Genomic DNA, 20,891 nt, shown 5'->3' on the forward strand with positions numbered 1-20,891 from the left:
CTGGCACTAACCTGGGGGAACCATCGCTGCTCCACTTCCTGCAGCGACCGTGTCTCTGGGCCCCGGAGAGGGAACTGGGCCCCTGCCCCGCCTGCCATCACCTGATATACCAGGGGTGGGGCAGGAAGTGACACGGCTGACCCTCCCCACCCTGGCCACGCCCCCTGCCTTCCCCCAGCCAATCGTATTCCAGGAAAGGCGGGGGGGAGGGACCTCGGGCCCCATGACCACCAAGGCGGGTGGGGAGGAGAAGGCTCATAAACTCCCCCCTGTCGCTCTGGGGAAGAGGCACTGGCCCTTGGAGGGGGGAGAAATCCCATCAGCGTGCTGGCGGCGGTGCCACCCCCCCCCCCTTTCCCCCCCCCCTTTCCCCCCCCCCCCCTCCCCCCCCCCCTTCCCCCCTCCCCTTCCCCCCTCCCCTTCCCCCCTCCTCCCCACCCCCACCCCCACTGTCCTGCACCATGGCCCGACCTGCCCAAACCCCCAGGGGCGACAGCCGGGCCTTCCACCGCCATAACTCCTCCAGCCCCTGGGGAGGATTTTAATACCATCACGGGCCATGGTGCAGGCGACCACCTTCTTTTCAGTATTGGGTCGTCGAGCGGTGGTGGGGAGGAAGGTGTTATCCTCGCTCCTCCCTCCCAGACTGTTTTTCTGGGGGCCTTGGCCCTGGGGGAGGACCTTTTCCCCGAGGAGCCGGGCGTCCCGGTGTCGGGAGACAACCGGGGCCCCGAGCCTCTGCCGCCCGGCGACCCGAACTCGGGGCGTTCCGGGAAGGGGTGCGCTGAGGAAGATACGGAAGGTGACCCTGGGGGTGGGGTCACTGGAGGTTTGAGGCCAGTTGGCGGTGCCGCACCAGCCCCCATCCTCTCGGTGGGGGAGGGGTCGGTGACCGAAGGCGACCTCCCGGAGGAGGGTTCTGGATCGGTGGCGGACACCGGGGATGACGTGGAGTCAGTCTCCAGCGACATTTTCGAGTCCCAGGTGCCCCCCACCGATCTCCCCCTCATCCCCCTCGAGGAACTCCGGGAATTTGTCGAGGAAACTCGGAGTCGCCGAGATAGAGCCCAACTGGCGCTCGACCGCTGGAGCTCCTTCGAAAGAGTCTACTGGTCGGCCCACGCTGCGCGCCAGGCGCCCGGGCTTGACGTCAATGAGCGAAAGCGAGTCAGGAACTTCCTGGGAGCACTCCTGGTGAGGGCGAGGGACTTCTGTGCCCCTCTCTCGTCCTCCCAGTAAAAATGTATATAGTTTAACTGTGTGTACTGGTGGTGGTTGCACTATACTTTCGACATGGAGACAACTATAGCCAGCCTCAACATCAACGGCAGCAGGGAGTCACAGCGCAGATTCCAGACCCTCTCGGTCCTTCGGGACGGGAGGTATGCGGTGTGCTTCCTGCAAGAAACCCACACTACCCCGGGAGACGAAGCCACCTGGCTCCTGGAGTGGCGAGGGGGGGTCTACATGAGTCACCTCACCCGCAGATCTGGCGGGGTGGCTATCCTGTTGGCCCCGCATTTTCAGCCGGAGATCTTGGGGGTCAGGGAGCCAGTGCCAGGCCGTTTGCTTCACCTGACGGTTCGGCTGGGGGGCGCGGTGCTTCACTTGGTGAACGTCTACGCTCCCCTGGCCGGGCCGAGGCAAGCGAGCTTCTTCGAAGAAGTATCCGCTCATCTTGCTTCCATCGACGAGAACCAGTGCGTCGTCCTCGGGGGAGATTTTAACTGCGTCCTCGAGGACAGGGACCACGGCGGTGCCCGCACGAGTTCGACGTCGGGGAGGAGGTTGGGGGACTTGGTCAAGTCCTTGGACCTGGTGGACGTCTGGCGGAATCTCCATCCTGACTCCATCGCCTTCACCTTCGTGAGGCCTGGAGTCGGAGCGTCCAGAATCGACCGCCTGTACGTTTCGCGGGCGTACGCCTCCTGTTTTCCGAAGGCCTCCATGCGGCAGGTGTCGTGCACGGACCATCACCTGGTGTGGGCGGAACTCCTTCTGTTCGGCGCCAGGTTGGGCTCCGCGTACTGGCACTTTAACAACCTGCTGCTGGAGGACGAGCGGTTCCGGGACTCGTTTCGTCGTTTCTGGGCCGGCTGGAGAAGGAAGCGGGGAAGCTTCCCCTCCCTGAGGCTACGGTGTGACGTGGGCAAGGCTCACGTCCGCGTCTTCTGTCAGGAGTACGCGAGGGGGTCGACGAAGAGGCGGAAATCCAGGATCGGGGAGTTGGAGAGGGAGATGCTCGACCTGGAGTCACGCCTCGGTCAGCCCGACGCGGACCCGGCCCTGCGCGGGGTGTACGAAGAGAAGAAGGCCGCGCTCCGGGACCTGCAGCTCGTCGGGGCTCGGGGCGCGTACGTGAGGTCGCGGCTCCAGCTCCTCCAGGACCTGGACCGCGGTTCCCCCTTCTTCTACTCGCTGGAAAAAAGGCGCGGCACCCGTCAGCAGCTCCTTGTGCTGCTGGCCGACGACGGGTCCCTCGTCTCGGATCCGGAGGGTATCAGGGCCCACGTCCGATCCTATTACACGGCCCTGTTCTCTCCGGATCCGTCCAGCGAGGACGCTCGCAGAGTTCTGTAGGAGGACCTGCCGCAGCTCAGCCCGGAGGACGCCGGAAGGCTCGACGCTCCCGTCACCTTAGAGGAGCTGACCGGCGCCCTCGACCGGCTCTCGAGGGGCAAATCCCCGGGGCTGGACGGGCTGACTGTGGAGTTCTTCAGGGCGTTCTGGGACGTCCTGGGGAGCGACTACGCACAGGTCCTGGGGGAGTGTCTAAATGCCGGAGAGCTGCCCCTTTCTTGGCGCAGGGCGGTCATCGTCCTGCTGCCAAAGAAGGGGGACCTTCGTTCTTTGAAGAACTGGCGTCCGGTCTCCCTCCTCAGCACGGACTACAAAATCTTTGCCAGGGTGTTGTCTTCTCGCCTGGCTTCCGTGCTGGCCCACATGATTCACCCGGACCAGTCCTACACGGTCCCGGGCCGGAGGATACAAGACAACGTCCATCTGGTCCGGGACCTGATCCATTTCTGTCGACGGGCTGGTCTGCCGAGCGCCTTCCTGTCTCTCGACCAGGAGAAGGCGTTCGACAGGGTCGATCACGAGTACCTGCTCGGGACTCTGCGGGCGTTCGGGTTCGGGACGCAGTTCGTCGCCCGGATCCGACTTTTGTACGCCGCCGCAGAGTGTCTGGTTAAAGTCAACGGGTCCCTGACGGCGCCCCTTCGCTTCGGGAGAGGAGTGCGTCAAGGCTGCCCCCTGTCCGGCCAACTGTATTCCCTGTGCGTGGAGCCTTTCCTGCGCCTCTTGCGGAGGAGGTTGTCGGGGCTGATTCTGCGTGGCGCGGGCACGGGGGTGGTCCTCTCGGCCTACGCCGACGACGTGCTCCTCACTTTCACCGACCCGGCTGACCTGGGGAGGATGCGCGAGTGCCAGGCCGTGTACTCGGCGGCGTCTTCCGCCAGGATCAACTGGGCCAAATGTTCCGGGCTACTGGTGGGTCCGTGGCGGGTGGACTCCCTGCCGGAGGAGTTTCGGGGGTTCAGCTGGAGTACCACCCATCTCCTCTACCTGGGGGTCTACCTCAGCCCGACTGAGGAATCCTGGCCGGCCAACTGGCAGGAGCTGGAGGCCAAAGTCTCGGCTCGCCTAGGCCGCTGGACAGGACTGCTCCGAGTGCTATCTTACAGGAGCCGAGTGCTGGTCATAAACCAGCTGGTGGCCGCCATGCTGTGGTACCGGCTGGTCACTTTGGTCCCTCCTCCTGGCTTTGTCGCTGACATCCAGAGAACGTTGGTCGACTTCTTCTGGGACAAAAAGATGCACTGGGTCGCTGCGCAGGTTCTGAGTCTCCCCATTGAGGAGGGCGGTCAGTCGCTGGTGTGCGTCCGCACCCAGTTCGCGACCTTCCGCCTTCAGACCTTGCAGCGATACCTTTACGTCGAGCCTCCTCCTAGGTGGTGCGCCCTGGGGACGTATTTTTTCCGCCAGGTGCGTAACCTCAACTACGACACGCAGCTCCTGTTCGTCGATCGTGATGGTTTGGAGGTCGCCCTCAAGGTGCTGCCTGTCTTTTACCAGGACCTGATCACTGTCTGGAACATGGTCGAATCGTGTTACGCCTACCCTCCGGCAAGAGTAGCGGCTGTCGTCAGGGAGCCGTTGCTCAGGAATCCGCACCTCCGTGCTCGCGGGTTCGAGTGGCTGTCGGAGGGGAGGGCCGTGGCGGCGAGGGTGACCAGGGTCGGGGACGTGCTGGGTGCCGGGGGCCTGGGCTGGACGTTGCCGCAAGACATAGCGAGCAGGGCAGCGGTAGACGTCCGGTACGTGGCCACCGGCATCCGACGCCTTAAAATGGCAGTGCTCGGACCCGACGTAGTGCACCAGTTGGAGGACGCTCAGGTGTGCTGTGGGATCCCGTCCACGCTCACCCCAGCCCGGACGGAATTTCACATTGGCCCCAAGGTCCCGTACTTCCCGCGGGAGCCTGTGCCCCACAACCTGAGCCGCCTCCGAAATTTTAATTTTGTCCCCTTCAAGGACGTTAAAAGGCGGGCCCTGTACAGACTGCTGCTGCACACCGTCCACCTCTTCTCCCTCATCCACCGCCCGGACACACCCTGGCGTGCCCATTTGCCACCGGGCGGTGGGGATCCCCAGTGGAGGGCCCTCTACGCAGGAGTCCTCCCCCTTTCTCTTGGGGATCTGGGGTGGAGGGTCCTGCACGCAGCAGTGCCCTGCAACCGCAGATTGCGGTGGTTCACGGACTCCCAGCCCAACTGCTAGTTCTGTGGCGTTGTGGAGTCTGTGGATCACGCGTATATTGGGTGTGGCGTTTGCACTCCCTTTTTGATTTTCTTAAAAACCTTCTCCTCTGCTTTTGGTTGCACTTCAGTCCCACGCTCCTGATCTTCGGGCACCCGGTGCGGAGGAGGGAGGGCAGGTCTGAAGACCTCCTCGTGGGTCTGCTGCTGGGCCTGGCCAAACTGGCCATAAACAGGTCCAGGCAGCGGGCTGTAGAGGGGGTCATTAGGGCTGACTGCCTGCCCCTCTTCCGCGGTTACGTTAGGGCCGGGTGTCTTTGGAGAAGGAGCACGCGGTGTCCACCAACACCCTGGAGTTGTTCAGGGAGAGGTGGGCGCCGCAGGGAGTGGAGTGCATCATTTCCCCCTCCAACTCTATTTTGATTTAGTCTCTGCCCTCCCCTTCACTGTTTGATCACACAGCATTGCCCTTTGATGTGAAGGGCACTGCTTGTCACGGGCCACTCGGGTGTTTCCTACTTTCCTGGTGGTGGGAATTGAATGACGATTCGTACACCTTGTGTCTTTCACTGTGTCTCACACCTGCACACTCACACAAAGTGGGTGCTGGGGAAGAAATAAGCACTACTGCAGTTAGGCAATAGTGTGGAGAATTTGTACAAAAAAATGAAAAACAAATCACCAGGAGTGTCCGGGGTTTAAAAGTAGTTAAAATAAAGAGGAGTATCAGGCATTCTCCTCACTCTGAGGGAGCTGGACCATGCAAAGGATTCTCCATGTGTAAATAAAGGGCGACTTAGAAATGAAAACTTTAAAAAAGGGTGTTGGGCATCCTGCTTGCTCTGAGAGCTCGCTCTGTGGGAGCTGGGTCACTGTCAAGAACTCCCCATGTGTAAATAAGTGGTGACTTGGTGACTGGATACCAGCCGTTGTGGAGATATTTCAGTGACAGTTAGAAAAAAGGGTGTGTTTCACTCATTTGTTCCTGCTGTCAAAGAATGTGTCCAGTAAGTGGAAAAAGTGGGGATTTTTTTTATGGGCAAATGTCATTGGGGCAGATGAAATGTAACGTGTAATTCTCCTGACAAATTCTGGAACCACTTCTTTTTAGGTTACTAGGATCCTGACTTTCTCTGAGGCACCAGATCCTAAACCATTCAAGAGTTGACCCATTTATTTAAGGAATATGATGACCCCAAAACTCCTCTATTTCTCAATGCTATTGGGTTTTATTCAGCATTTCGAGAATAAGGGAAATCTGCATTTGGATTTTGGACCAGGTTAAGATGACTGGTAGAGGCATGTGACTTTGGCTTAACCCGTAATAAAATGCCGAGAAACTATTTGATTTGTGGGACTAAGAATGCAACCATACAAAAACATCAACCAGCTGAAGGCCAATTGGATTTCAATCAGGCACTATAACTGGCCTTATCATTGGAAAATGCAGCCAGTGGAGCCTTGAGTTACAGGATATTCCAATGGAGAAGGATATCCTCATCAGTTTGACAGCACCCCTGAAGTGAAGGAAATTGCATAGCCTCACTCAGTACACATACTGCACAGACTCTCGGTTAGTCGATAGCAAAACCCCAAAACAAAGCCAAATCTCGGCCAACTGGTTAAAATGCTCTTCAGGGTCTGGGCCAGCACCAGTAGTTGCTGCTGGTATGCGGACTCTAGACAGCATAGGAATCCCACCAGACCGAAATTGAAAATGACAACTCATATGCCAGTATCCAGGAGAGTGCACATCCTGGGAAGTTTACCTGCATCTCGTTCGGAACAGTTAAATTGCTCAGCAATGTCCAAATCAGAGCAAATCAAACTAAAAAGTCTGATTAAATGCTGACCCAGTTTTCATGGCAGGAGTTACCAGTGCAGTCATTTCAATGATCGCTGAAGAAGTCTTTCAAAATACTTGCGCTCAACTCAAACTCTTAACAGCAAACTCAGAACCTACTGCGGAGAATTTTTTAGATTTACGGGTACAACTTTGGTTCCAGTCTCTTATGGGAAGCAGCTGGTTCAATGACCATTAAATGTCCAAAAAGCCTCAGGCTGAAGTTTGATGTGGCAAAATGGTTGAGAAAAGTTCAGCTAGATTAGTTCAGTATTTTTCCATGAGGAAATGGCTGCCTGAGTGAAGCCCTAATTAATACCCAGAGGTTTTCAGGAAGGTCTATCAAAGGAGGCTAGGCCACCTTCCATGTTGAGCAGCAAGCAAATCCATGATTCTGTAAGGCCTGTCCAGTGCCATTTTCCTGATCAGCAAAGTAGAGGCAGAAGTCAGAAGGCTGGAAAGCAAAGACCCCATCTTTGTGTGGAATGGGCAGCACCGATAGTGAAGCCCAACAGGTCAGTTCCCCTTTGTAGGATTTTAAACATGCAGCAAACCACTTTTTGCAGCTGGATAAATGACCAAACTCTCACATGGAGGATTTATTTGCATAGCTGGTGGGGGACTATCTTTTATGAATCTTGTTGCGAGCCATGTGGACTTGCAATTATGATTACATGATCAAAAATCACACAACGCCAGGGTATAGTTCAGCAGGTTTAATTGGAAGCACACTAGCTTTCGGAGCGCCACTCCTTCCTCAGGTGGTATTGGAGGACACAATTGTAAGGCACAGGATTTATAGCAAGAATTTACAGTGTGATGTGTAACTGAAATTATACAATGGTCCAGAACATTCAACCTCGGACCTTCGGGTGACCATCCTCCAGGGTGGACATTGGGACAGGCAGCAGAGGAAAGTGGCCGAGCATTACAGGTGACCACCACTGCACTACACACACACACACACACACACACACACACACACACACACACACACACACAGCACAGGCACTCCAACACACACACACACACACACACACACAGCACAGGCACTCCAACACACACCCTTACAGACACACACACTTACACAGGCATCCTCTCAGAGACTTAAGACACTCTATATTCATATATACACTCTCTCTCACACTCACAACCCCCACCCCAGACAGACAAAGACCCACATGCACACATATATTTTGTGGGTGAATTTGTACTTGCAGAGTTACATTGTCCTTTGCTCAAAAATTGCATGAATTTATGTAAAACTCTGCTATCCCACCTTTTAGATTAGAATCAATCTAAACATCATGGCATAGACAGAGAACACGGGGGCTAACACCTTCAACATATTGTCTAGCTAACATCAATTGTTATAGCTAACCTGAGAATGCAACTTTTAAAAAAAGGGTTTGTGATTTACACATGAAATAAGTAGAACTATCATGTTATTCGAACAGATGAAAGAACTCTACAGGCAAGCAAGGTATTTTTCAATGTATAATTTCAGTTACATCACACTGTAAATTATTGCTGTAAATCCTATGCCTTACAATCGAGCCCTCCGCTATCACCTGATGAAGGAGTGTCGCTCCGAAAGCTAGTGTGCTTCCAATTAAACCTGCTGTTCTATAACCTGGTGTTGTGTGATTTTTAACTTTGTACACCCCAGTCTAACACTGGCATCTCCAAATCATGGCTACATGAGGATTTCCCGAAGTAGCCCATAATTAAAATCCACAGTTTTTTTTAACCAATACATGAGACTGTCTTTTGGGTATTGTCAGCCTGTGCAATGTTTGAGCAGACAGTGGAGAGCACTTGGCAAGGCCTCCATTCATCTGGATGACAAGCTAATAACAGGGAAGTTCAATTAGGAGGACTTACAGATCATACTTCTGAGACATTTTTCCCTAGCAGGCGAAAGTGAGGACTGCAAATGCTGGAGATTACAGGGGCTAGATTAGAGTCATGCTGGAAAAGCACAGCAGGTCAGGCAGCATCCAAGGAGCAGGAAAACCGACCTTTCGGGCAAGAGCCCTTCATCAGGAATCTTTTTCCCTGGCAGGCATATGCCTTAGAAGGGAGAAATCTGTGTTCCAGACTCCCCAAATGACCTATTTGGGCAATGGGTCGACAAGACTGGATTACACTCTTTATGGATAAACTGAGACCGATGAACAGTGCCCAGCTCCCATGTCTGTACCAGAGCTTAGGACTTTCCTTGGAGCCTGAATTATTATGGAAAGTTCATGCACAATCTAGCCTCCATTCGGCCATCTTTACACCAACCCTTCAAAAAGGGTCAGCCTTGGAAGTGATTGTGAATCACTTTTGAAAGCCATAGCTTTCAGGGAAGTGAAGAAACAGCTATCACCTGCGAAGGTGGTGACACATTATGATCCCAGAGGGTAGTATTAGCTCATAGGTAACCCAGTGGAATGGAATGACCAACAGCGTATGCATCAGCAATTTGTGTGACACAAAGTGTAAATATACCCAGAAAGATAACGATGATTTGGCAGTCATGTAATGAGTCAGAAAATTCCACCAATACCTTTGAGGATATCATTGAATCAACAAAATTGGCCAGATGTGACAGCTGTATGACTGGAAATACGACAGTTTGAGTAATTTAGATGGGACAGTTTATGTCCAATGTGTGCAGGAGGGATCCCAGACATAGTATGTAGACAGGCCATCCTGGGGCAAGGCACATTGGATTTGGTACTAGGCAATGAACCGGGTCAGGTTTTTGATTTGGAGGTAGGTGAGCATTTTGGTGTTTAGATTAGATTAGTTTCCCTATAGTGTGGAAACAGGCCCTTCGGCCCAACAAGTCCACACCGAACCTCCGAAGAGGAACCCACCCAGTCTCATTTCCCTTTGACTAATGCACTTAACATTATGGGCAACTTAGCATGGCCAATTCACCAGATCTGCACACCTTTGGACTGTCGGAGGAAACCGGCGCACCCAGAGGAAACCCGCACAGGCAAGGGGAGAATGTGCAAACTCCACACAGACAAGCATCTGAGGCTGGAATCGAACCTGGGACACTGGTACCGTGAGGCAGCAGTGCTAATCACTGAGCCACTATGCTGCCCTGATAGTGACCACTATTCAGTTATCTTTACTTTAGCGATGGAAAGGATAGTATATATCGCAGGGCAGACAGTTACAGCTGGGGAAAAGGCAATTACGGTGCAATTAGGCAAGATTTAGGATGTCTCGGATGGGGAAGGAAACTGCAATTGAAATGTGAAGCTTATTCAATGAGCAGCTACTGTGTGTCCTCGATAAACATGCATTCATTAGGCAGGGAGGAAATGGCCGAGCAAGGGAGCTGTGGTTTAATAAAGAGAAAGGTGAAGGCTTATGTTAGGATGAGATATGAAGGCTCAGTTCAGGCACCTGAGAGTTACAAGTTAGGCAGGAAGGACCTAAAGAGAGAGTTCAGAAGAGCCAGGAGGGTACAGGTAGGAATCAAGGAAAACCCTAAAGTTTTGGATAGGTATATCAGGAATAAAAGGATTATGAGAGTCAAGATTAGTGTGGTGCTGTTGTCATTGACTATAGGAATAGTGCCAGAGGACTGGAGGATAGCAAGTGTTATCCCCTTGTTCAAGAACAGATGTATAGACAACCCTACTAATTATAGACCGGTGAGCTTCCTCCGGTTGTGGCTAAAATGTTGGAAAGAGTTATAAGAGACAGGATTTATAATTATCGAGCAAGGAATAGATTGATTAGGGATTCTCAACACGGTTTGACAAGGGCTGTCAAGAGGGGAGGCCACACTGGATCTGGTACTTGGTAATGAACCAGGCCAGGTGTTTGATTTAGTGGGAGGTGAGCACTTTGGAGAGAGTGATGTAATTCAGTTATGTTTAGTTTAGCGATAGAAAGGGATAGGTACATGCCATACGGCAAGAGTTATAAATGAAGGAAGGGCAATTATACTGCAATTAGGCAAGACTAAGGAGGTATAGAATGAGGCAGCAAAATGCAGGGGACAGGGACAATCGAAATGTGGAGCTAGTTTAAGGAACAGATATTGTGTCTTTGATAGGTATGTCCCTGTCAGGCAAGGAGGAAGTGATAAGGTAAGGGAACTATAGTTTACTAAAGAAATTGTATCTCTTGTTCAGCAGAAGAGGGAGGTTTATGTGACATTGAAGTGAGATGGTTCAGCTAGGGTGATGAAGTGTTAGACTAGCAGGAAGGATTTAAAGAGAGTTAAGAGCATGGAAGGGACATGAGGAGTCTTTAGCAGGTAGAATAAAGGAGAACCCTAAAACTTTCTATAGGTATGTGAGGGATAAAAGGATGATGAGGGTAGAAATAGGATAAACTGCAGATTGGGCTGAAAGATGGCAAATGGAGTTCAGTGCAGCTAAGTGTGAGGTGATTTACTTTGGGAAGAATAACAGGAAGGCAGAGTACTGGGTCAATGGAAAGACTCTTGGTAGTGTGGATGTGCAGAGGGATCTTGGAGTCCATGTACATAGATCCCTGAAAGTTGCTATCCAAGTTGATAGTGCTATTATGAAGGCAAACAGTGTGTTAGGTTTTATTAGTAGAGGGATTGAGTTCTGGAGCCGTGATGCAGCCTCACTTGGAATATTGTGTGCAGTTTTGGTTGCCTCAATACAGGAAGGATGTGGAAGCTTTGGAAAAGGTGCAGAGGAGATTTACCAGGATGTTGCCTGGTCTGAAGCAAAGGTCTGATGAGGAAAGACTGAGAGACCTGGGTCTGTTCTCATTGGAAAGAAGAAGGCTAACAGGGAAATTAGGAGCGACATACAAGATGATTAGATAGGGTGGACGGTGAAAATCTTTTTCTGAGGATGATGACATTAGCTTGAACAAAGAGGCATAGCTGAAAATTGAGGGGTGATGTTAGAGGCAGGTTCTTCACTCAGAGAGAGGTAAGGGTGTGGAACGCCTTACCTGCCAATGTAGTTAACTCAGCCACATTAGGGGCATTTAAACAGTCCTTAGATAAGGACATGGACGATGATGGGATAGGGTAGGGTGAGATGAGCTTAAATTAGTTCACAGGTCGGCGCAACATCGAGGGCTGAAGGGCCTGTTCTGTGCTGTATTGTTCTATGTTCTATGTTTTGTGAAGGGACAGTCATGCCTCACAAACCTTATTGAGTTCTGTGAGAAGGTGACCAAACAGGTGGATGAGGGTAAATCAGTTGATGTGGTGTATGTGGATTTTGGTAAGGCATTTGAAAAGGTTTCCCACAGTAGGTACTGCACAAAATACGGAGGCATGGGATTGAGGGGGATTTAATGGTTTGGATCAGAAATTGGCGAGCTGGAAGAAGACAGAGAGTGGTGATTGATGGGAAATGCTCATCCTGGAGTTCAGTTGCAAGTATCTGTTTTGGGGTCACTGCTATTTGACATTTTTATAAATGACTTGAATAAGGGATGAGAAGGATGGTTTAGTAAATTTGTGGGTGACACTAAAGTTGGTGGAGTTATGGACAGTGCAGAAGGATGTTGCAGGTTACACAGGGACATAGATAGGCAGCCCAGAGCTGGGCTGAGAGGTGGCAAATGGAGTTTAATGTGGAAACGGTGTGAAGTGATTCACTTTGGAAGGAGCAACAGGAATAAAGAATACTGGGCTAATGGTCAGAGGAGGGAAATCTCGGTGTCCATGTGCATACATCCCTGAAGGGTGCCACCAAGGTTAATTGGCTTGTTAAGAAGGCATATGGTGTGTTAGCTTTTATTGGTAGAGGGATTGAGTTTCGGAACCACAAGGTTATGTTGCAGCTCGACAAAGTTCTGGTGCAGCTGCACATGGAATATTGCGTACAGTTCTGGTCACCGAATTATAGGAAGGATATGGAGGCATTGGAAAATGTTCGGATGTTGCTGAGATGTTGCCTGGTTTGGAGGGAAGGCCTTATGAGGAAATCCTGATGGACCTGAGGCTGTTTTCATTTGAGAGAAGATGGTTGAGCAGTGACTTAATTGAGACGTATGTTAATTAGTCAGATAGGATGGGCAGTGAGAGCCTTTTTCCTCAGATTGTGATGGCTAGCAAGAGGGGACCTAGTTTTAAATTGAGAGGTGATAGTTATCGGACAGATGTTAGAGGTATTTTCTTTACTCAGAGTAGTAGGGGTGTTGAACGCACTGCCTGCAGCTCACTAACATTAAGGGCATTTAAATGGTGATTGGATAAACATATGGATGAAAATGGAATAGTGCAGGATAGATGGGCTTCAGATTAGTTCTGCAGGTCGGCGCAACATCGAGTGCTGAAGGGTCTATGCTGTGCTGTAATGTTGTATGTTGTATATATTAGCTGCAGCTACGTAGCTTACTTACAACTGAGTCTATATTTGGAAACTGGGAGTCTTTTTAAAGTAGTACAGTGAGAATTCAGGGCTAGAATGTTCCTCTCAAGTGAAGGACAGGGGCATCAGGTCCAAAGAATCCTTGATATCATGTGATGCTGAGAGTTTTGTCAAGCTAAAGAAGGAAACATGTATCAGGTACAGTGCGGTTGCACTGGGGTAGGCTGTTCAAGAGTAGAGGAAATGTAGGAGATTGCTTAACAAGGAAATTAGGAGGGCAAAGAGGGGACACGAGATATTTTTGGCAGTTGGGATCAAGAGAAACCTTTTTCTAGGTATGTTAAGCTAAGAGGTTTACCAGGGGGAAAATAGGAACCTATTAGAGACAAAAGGGCAGAGATGGACAAAGTAATTACAGATCAAATAGTTTGACATTGGTAGCTGGGAAATTATTGGAAAAAGTTTTGAAGGAGAAGATTAATTGGAAAGGCAAGGATTGATCAGAGACAGTCAGTTTGGATTCATTAGAGAGAGATCATGTCTGATTGATAGTGTTTTCAAAAGGTGACTGAATATATTGAAGAGGGTAGTACAGTTGGAGTGGTTTATGCACTTCAGGAAGGCTTTTAACGAAGTCCCACGTAGAAGGTCTTTTCAGAAGGAAAGAACCAGTGGGATCAAGGCAAATTGGAAAATTGGATCAAACATTGGCTTTCAAATAAGAGGCAAAATGTCATGGTGGAGGGTTGTTTTTTGTAATTAGAGACCTGTGACCAGCGATGTAGCATATTGATCGGTGTTGGGACTCTTGCTGTTTGTAATTGCATTAACGACTTGAATGTGAATATAGAAGGTATAATTAGCAAGTTTGCAAGTGGAACGAACATTGGTGTTACTGCTATTGAAGAGGATGGTTTCACCCTGCAGTTTGATATTGATCAGCTGGTAAATTGGGCAAGACATTAGCAGAGGGAGTTTAATCCCAATAGAAGTATGAAGTAATGCATTTTGGGAGGTTTAATAAGGGAAGGACAGAAACAATGAATGGTACATCCCGAAAGAGTAATGAAGAACAAAAACACGTTGGTGTACAAGTCCATAGATACCTGAAGGTGTCAGCACAGGCAGCTGAAGAAGAATTGCCTTCATTAGCTGGGAGGTGGAAGATAGGAGGAAGGAACTCATCTTACACCTTCATAAAACATTGATTAGGCAACAGGGTGGAATACTGTGTGTAGTTTATTTGTCACACTGGCAAAAGAATCTGATTGTACTGGAGAGAGTGCGGAGGATAATAACCAAGGGAATTTCTCAGTTATCAGGAAAAGCTGGATAGGCTGAGTTTGTTTTCCTTGATGCTGAGGAGGCCGAGGTGGAATTGGATTTAGGTATCCAAAATGATGATGGGTATAGATTGATTAGATTATGAGAATCACTGCCCCCACGGCAGATGTGCCTAAGATCAACGGGCAAAAGTTTAAGGGGAGGAGTAAGTGACTTATAGAAGGTATGGGAAAGAATACTTTTTTTCCCAGAGGGTAATAGATATATGAAACATTCTGCCTGAGATGGTGGTGGAGGCAGATTCACTCGCAACATTTAAAAAGCATCTGGATGAATACTTAAAATACCAAGGCATTATGGGCTAATGGTCAAGGGCAGGTAAATGGGATTAGTGAGAATAGAACAGAGAGCATGGAACAGTACAACACAAGCCCTTTAGCTCTCGATGTTGTGCCAATCTTTTCACCTATTCTAAGATGAGACGAACCTATCTTCCATGTGCCTATCCAAGAGTCGCTTAAATATCTGACTCTGCTACCACTGCTGGAAGTGCATTTCCCATACCCACCACTCTCTGTGTAAAGGACCTACCTCTGACATCTCCCCTAAACATTCAACCAATCACCTTAAAATTAGGACTGCTCGTGATAGTCATTTCCACCCTGGAGAAAACTCTCTGCCTCCCATCACCTTGTGCACTTCTACCAAGTCACCTCTCGTCCTTCTTCACTCCATGAAAACAACCCTAGCTCCCTCAACCTTTCTTCACAAGTCCATGCAGCATCCTGGTAAATCTCCTGTGCACCCTTTCTAAAGCTGCCACATCCTTCCTATAATGAGGTGACGAGAACTGGACACAATATTCCAAGTGTGACCTTTCCAGTTGCAGCAAAGTCTCACAGTTCTTAAACTCAATTCCCGTTAATGAAACCAACACACCATACACCACCTTAACCCTATCAATTTAGTGGCAACTTTAAGGTATCTATATGCATGGACCCCAAGATCCCTCTGTTCCTCCATACTGCCTTTAACCCTGTAATTTGCATTCAAATTCAACTTCCAAAGTCAATCACTTCACACTTTTCCAGGTTGAACTCTATCTGTCACTTCTGAGCCCAGTTCTGTGCCCTGTCAATGTCCCGTTGCAACCTACAACACTATCGACCACTTTACCAACCTTCGTGTCATCGGCAAACGTATTAACCCTCCCTTCCACTTCCTCATCCAAGTTATTTATTAAAATCACAAAAAACAGATCCCTGCGGAACACCATTGGTCACTGAGCTCCAGGCTGAATACTTTCCATCTACTCCAACCCTCTCGTCTTCTGTGAGCCAGCCAATTCTGTATCCAGACAGCCAACTCTCCCTGTATCCCATGCCTCCTTACTTTCTGAATAAGCTTACAATGAGGAACCTTATCAAATGCTTTGCTAAAATCCATGTACACCACATCCACTGCTCTACCTTCATCAATGTGTTTTGTCACATCCACAAATAATTCCCTAAGGTTTGTGAGGCATGACCTATCCCTTACAAAGACATGCTGATTATCTGTAATCAAACTCTGCTTTGCCAAATAATCATAAACCCTGTGTCTCAGAATCCTCTCCAATAATTTGCCCACCACCAACAGAGGATTGATTGGTCTGTAATTCCCAGGGTTATCCCTATTCCCTTTCTTGAACAAGGGACTAACATTTGCCAGCCTCCAATTATCTGGTACTACTCCAGTGGACAGTGAGGACACAAAGATGATCACCAAAGGCACAGCAATCTCTTCCCTCACTTCCTGTAGTAACCTGAGGTATATCCTGTCTGGCCCAGGAGATTTATCTATCTTAATGAATTTCAACATTTCTAGCACGTTGTCCTTCTTAATATCAACCTGTTTGAGAATATCAGTCTGTTTCACACTGTCCTCACAAATGACAAGGTCCCCCTCAGTCATGAATACTGAAGCAAAGTATTCATTAAGGACCTCCCCTACCTCCTCCATTTCCCTGATCAACCTACCCTCCCTCTGGCCATCCTCTTGTTCCTCACATAACTGTAGAAAGCCATTGGGTTTTCCTTAACTCTAGCTGCTTCAGCTTTTTCATGGCTCTCGAACCCTCTCTGATCCTTGCCTCCTCAACCTTAAGTAAGCTTCCTTATCCCTTGACACCCAAGATTCTTTCAACTTACCGTCCCTTCCTTGTCTCTGTGGGACAACTTATAGTTTGGTGTTTGTTGTTCAGCAAAGAAATGGTGGGCCAAAAAGGTTGTTTCAATGCTTTATGAGTCTCTGACACCATGTAAGTTTGTATCTGTTCGTCAGGTATTGGTGCAGAGAAGTTACACTCAGCATTTATTGTGAGACCAGCCCTTCTTGTGTATGGCACTTTGATATTAAATCAGCAGTAATTAGGTGTGAATTTGTTGTCTACATGTTGCGAGCTAGTAATCTGTGTGAGTGTCAGTCTTTTGCACCATGGTTAACTGAAATAAAGCTTTCATGAAATTATAGCCTTGGATTCTCTTCAAAAACATTATCTCCGAACATGTAACAAGGGCTACTCTCTGCTGCCATGGTTAATGGTTCCATTGTGAAACCTCTGACTGTAGCTGAACATAGATACACTCTTTGACCAGGATATCAGTGGAACTGATAATAGACCAGTTGAAGCTTTTGCCAACTGGGGAGGCCTTTCAGAACATGTTGAATAATGTGCAGCGTGATCCTATCACAATATTCTGTACACAAGTGGAGCAGGCGAAGGAGGGATGAGAACTGTGTGTAGTGAGGGGTGCAGTGACCATTCATTCACTAAATTTGTTATTGTTTTAAAGGCAAGCTGTGCCTGTGTTTTCCAAGAATCAGAAACAGGCTTTAGTTCTCGTTTGTGCTGTCATTACATAAAGGTAAATGGTTTTAACTGTTGAAAGGCTTTCCTGTGTGTAATGGTCTCACATTGAACAATGAGCTGGTCTCCACAGCACATTCGGGATAGAGTATCAGCCACATCGAAAGAGTTCTAAGATCAGGTGATGTAAAACCTGCATTGTCTGCTTCTTAAATAGTATTTGCAATGATGTATCAGTTGTGACACCTATTCTCCCTGGGAAATGTTTCTTTTTGGTTTTCTTGGTATTATGTGAAATGTGAAGGACAGCTCCTCCTTACCAGTGGTTGACCTGTACACAGTTAGATTTTAAACATAGACCCAATGATGGGAATCCCAGGAGGATCCAGTAAATGTGAGTACATCTGTCTCATGTAAGCGAGAAGTGAGGGGCACCATTGACGCTAGGTGCAACGGCTTTGAACAAAGTTTCTGAGATTTACATGAGAAATCTCACTGTTTTGGACTGACAGAAACCTGAGATGAAAACTGCTCAAGTTGACTGTCAATTCTCTGGTAAAATTCAGCCCAAAATTTCTACTTATATTTTCCTCATTTAAAACATAATAAAATAATTAGCAATTTCAAAAGTAAGCACTTTTTCAATTTCACTTAATATAAACATTCTGCAATGATGTCGGTCATTCTATATCAACTGGATTTTCTGGAATACTTACTCAGGGAGACACTTTATGTGTATATGGTTTTCATCCTCGCCACAGTTTCCAAATGTATCTCCTGCTTTATTCAGAACATCATAACAAACCTTCTCACTAGACCGTGCTCCTATCAGAGAGAAAACAGTATCAGAATTATTGTACAGAATTGGTGTGTATCACATGAGTATGCAAGAATGCATGTTACAGAGAAACAGAGTCTGAAATTGAAAGAATAAAATATTGAGAATAATTAGCTTGATTTGTTAAAGCCCACTTGCTAAGGTGTGCTATAGAAGAAAATATGACACCAAGCCACAACAGAGGCAAAAATATGACTGCTATGCAGGGTCTGAGGATGCATTTGCACAGAGATGGCAGGTCAGCAGTTTGGACAGAAATTAAATAATCGCAGAAATGACCACATTGCCTTCAGCAATCACTCTCTAATGACTCTGTTCAACCACCTTGGAAATTGCATGTTACTGCTCATGGGTTCTGTGGGTCCATAAGTTGCAATGAACTGTTTGGGCAGGTGTTTCCCAGAGTTGCTCGGGTGCCTTTGGTTTGTTATAGTTTGACTTTCTTTCTCCGCTTCCTTTAATTTGGTGAGGATGTGGTCCAGTATGTTTTTTCTCTCTTGTTGGTTCGCTCACCATCTGATGCAGACCCAGCCTAGCAGCTACATCCATTAGGACCAGACCAGTTTGATCACTTGTGACGCTGTCGAGCCACTCTTGGTGTTGGATGCTGGATTTCCCATCGAGAGTACATTTTGCATCCTTGCCACTCTCAGTGCTTCCTCAAAGTATTGTTCAATTTGGAGGAGTTCTGATTCACTTTCTGAGAGAGGGCAGTACATGGGTATCAGCAGGAGGTCTTCTTGTGCACCTTTAAAATGAACCATGAGACTTCATGGTGCCTGGAGCCAATGTTGAGGATTCCCAGGCCTACTCCTTCCCGACTGTATACCACTGTATCACCACTTCTGCTGGATGTGTTCTACCAGGGGGACGGGGGTTACCCAGAGATGGTGATGGTGGTGCCTGGGACATTGTCTGTGGGTTATGATTACATAAGTATGGCCATGTGACAAGTGTGTGAGACAGCTCTTCCAATTTTAGTACTAGTCCATATGCAAGTAAGAACTTTGGAAGTAAGACTTTGCAGAGTCTGTCACGGTGCTTTCCGGTGCCTGGGTCAGTGCCAAGTGGTTCCCTTTCTTTGTTGAGACTTTGTAATGATGGGTAGAGCTGAGTGGTTTGCTCAGCCATTTCAGAGGCTGTTGAGAGTCAGCCACATTACTGTGCGTCTGGAGTCACATTGTGAACAGATGCACTGAGGATGGCAGTTTCCTACCCGAAAGGACATTGGGTCAAATGAGTTTTTCTTACAGTCTGACCATGGTTTCACAGCCAGCAAGACATTCTTAATTCCATTTTTTAAAATTGAATTCAAATTCCACCATCTGACATGATTGGATTCAAATCTAGGTTCCCAGAGTTTCTAGATGTATTCACTGAGCTGAGTTTCTGTATTAGTAATCACAAATGTGTCTAAACTTTGTACAATCATTGACATGCATCCTAACTTCTGACCTTATGATGGAGGGAAGGCCATTGATGAAACAGCTGAAGATGTTGAGGAACTTCTGTAAAACCGTCTTAGAGCTGAGCTGAGTATCATCCAACAACCACACTGATCTCTTGTGTGCAAGATATGTCTCGAACCAGTCGAGAGTTTGCCCCCATACACATTGATTCCAGTTTTGCTAGAACTCCTTTATGCCACATTGAATCGACTGCAGCCTTTATGTCAAAGACTGTCATCTCATCTCACTTCTGGGACTCAGTTCTTTTGGCGATTTGTGAACTAAGGCTGCAATGAGTTCAGGAGCTGAGTGGCCCTGGTGAACCTCAAACTGGGTATCACTGAGCAGGTTATTGCTGAGCAGGTGCTGCTAGATAGCTCTGTTGATGACACCTTCCATTACTTTTGTGATGGAGAGTAAACTGATGGGATGGTAACTGGCCAGATTAGGTTTGCCCTGCATTTTGTGTACAGGACATACCTGAGCAACATTCCACATGGTCAACTAGATGCCAGTGGCATAACTGTGGGAGAACATCTTGGCTGTTGGAGTGGTACGTTCTGGAGCACAAGGTGTGCTGGACCCCATCATTGGGGATATTTGTGGAGTATCCTCCTTCAGCTATTCACAATATGTATTAATGATCTGGATGAGGGAACAAACTGTAACATCTCAATGTTTGCAAATGATACCAAGTTGGCAGGGACAAGGATGCAGAAATGCCTCAGCATGATCTGGATATGTTGGATGAGTGGGCAAGTCAATGGCAGATACAGTATAATGTGAGGCATTCACTTTGGAAGCAAAAACAAGAAGCCAGATGATGACCTGAATGACTGTAAACTGGGAGAGGGGAGTGTGCAGTGGGACCTGGGTGTCCTTGTGCACCAGTTGCTGAAGGTAAGCTTGCAGGTGTAGCAGGTGGGAAAGAAGGCAAATGGGATGTGGGCCTTCATTGCGAGAGGTTTCGAGTCCAGGAGCAGGGATGTGTTGTTATAGTTATACAGGGTCTCAGTGAGGCCACACCGAGAATATTGTGTGCAGTTTTAGTCTCCTTTTCTGAGGAAGTATGCTCTTGCGGTCGAGGGAGTGTAGTGAAGGCTCACCAGGCAGATTCTGGGGATGACAGGACTGACGTATGGACAGAGATTGACTTGGTTAAGATTGTTTTCACTCAAGTTCACACAAATGAGGGAGGAATCTTATAAAGAGTTGTAAAATTCCAGCAGGACTAGACAGGGTAGATGCAGGGAAGATGTTCCCAATGGTGGGTGTGTCCAGAACCAGGGGGTCACAGTCTGAGGTTTCGGGGTGGGCCATATAGGATGTTGATGAGGAAATATGTTTTCACCCACAGAGTGGTGAGCCTCTGGGATTCATTACCACAAAGTAGTTGTTAAAATATTCAATGTATTCAAAAGGTGACTAGATGTAGCACTTGGGGGTGAGTTGAATCGAAGGTTATGGGGAAATAGCAAGATTCAACTATTGACTTGAACAATCAGCCATGATTGTGATAAATGACTGAGAGGCTTAAAGGGCTGAAT

General features: G+C 48.4%; 1 long non-coding RNA gene across 1 annotated transcript in view; it reads right to left on the bottom strand.

The window, feature by feature from the left end:
* Positions 1–17,864, bottom strand: part of LOC132817455 (uncharacterized) — a 63,054-nt gene extending 45,190 nt beyond the window's left edge. The window contains exon 1 of the long non-coding RNA XR_009644885.1: positions 17,775–17,864. This is a non-coding gene — a long non-coding RNA (uncharacterized LOC132817455). The remainder of the gene's footprint in view (positions 1–17,774) is intronic.
* Between the last annotated feature and the right edge of the window lie 3,027 nt (positions 17,865–20,891).

This window comes from Hemiscyllium ocellatum, chromosome 1, assembly GCF_020745735.1.
Source record: "Hemiscyllium ocellatum isolate sHemOce1 chromosome 1, sHemOce1.pat.X.cur, whole genome shotgun sequence".
In the NCBI taxonomy this organism is placed as follows: domain Eukaryota; kingdom Metazoa; phylum Chordata; class Chondrichthyes; order Orectolobiformes; family Hemiscylliidae; genus Hemiscyllium; species Hemiscyllium ocellatum.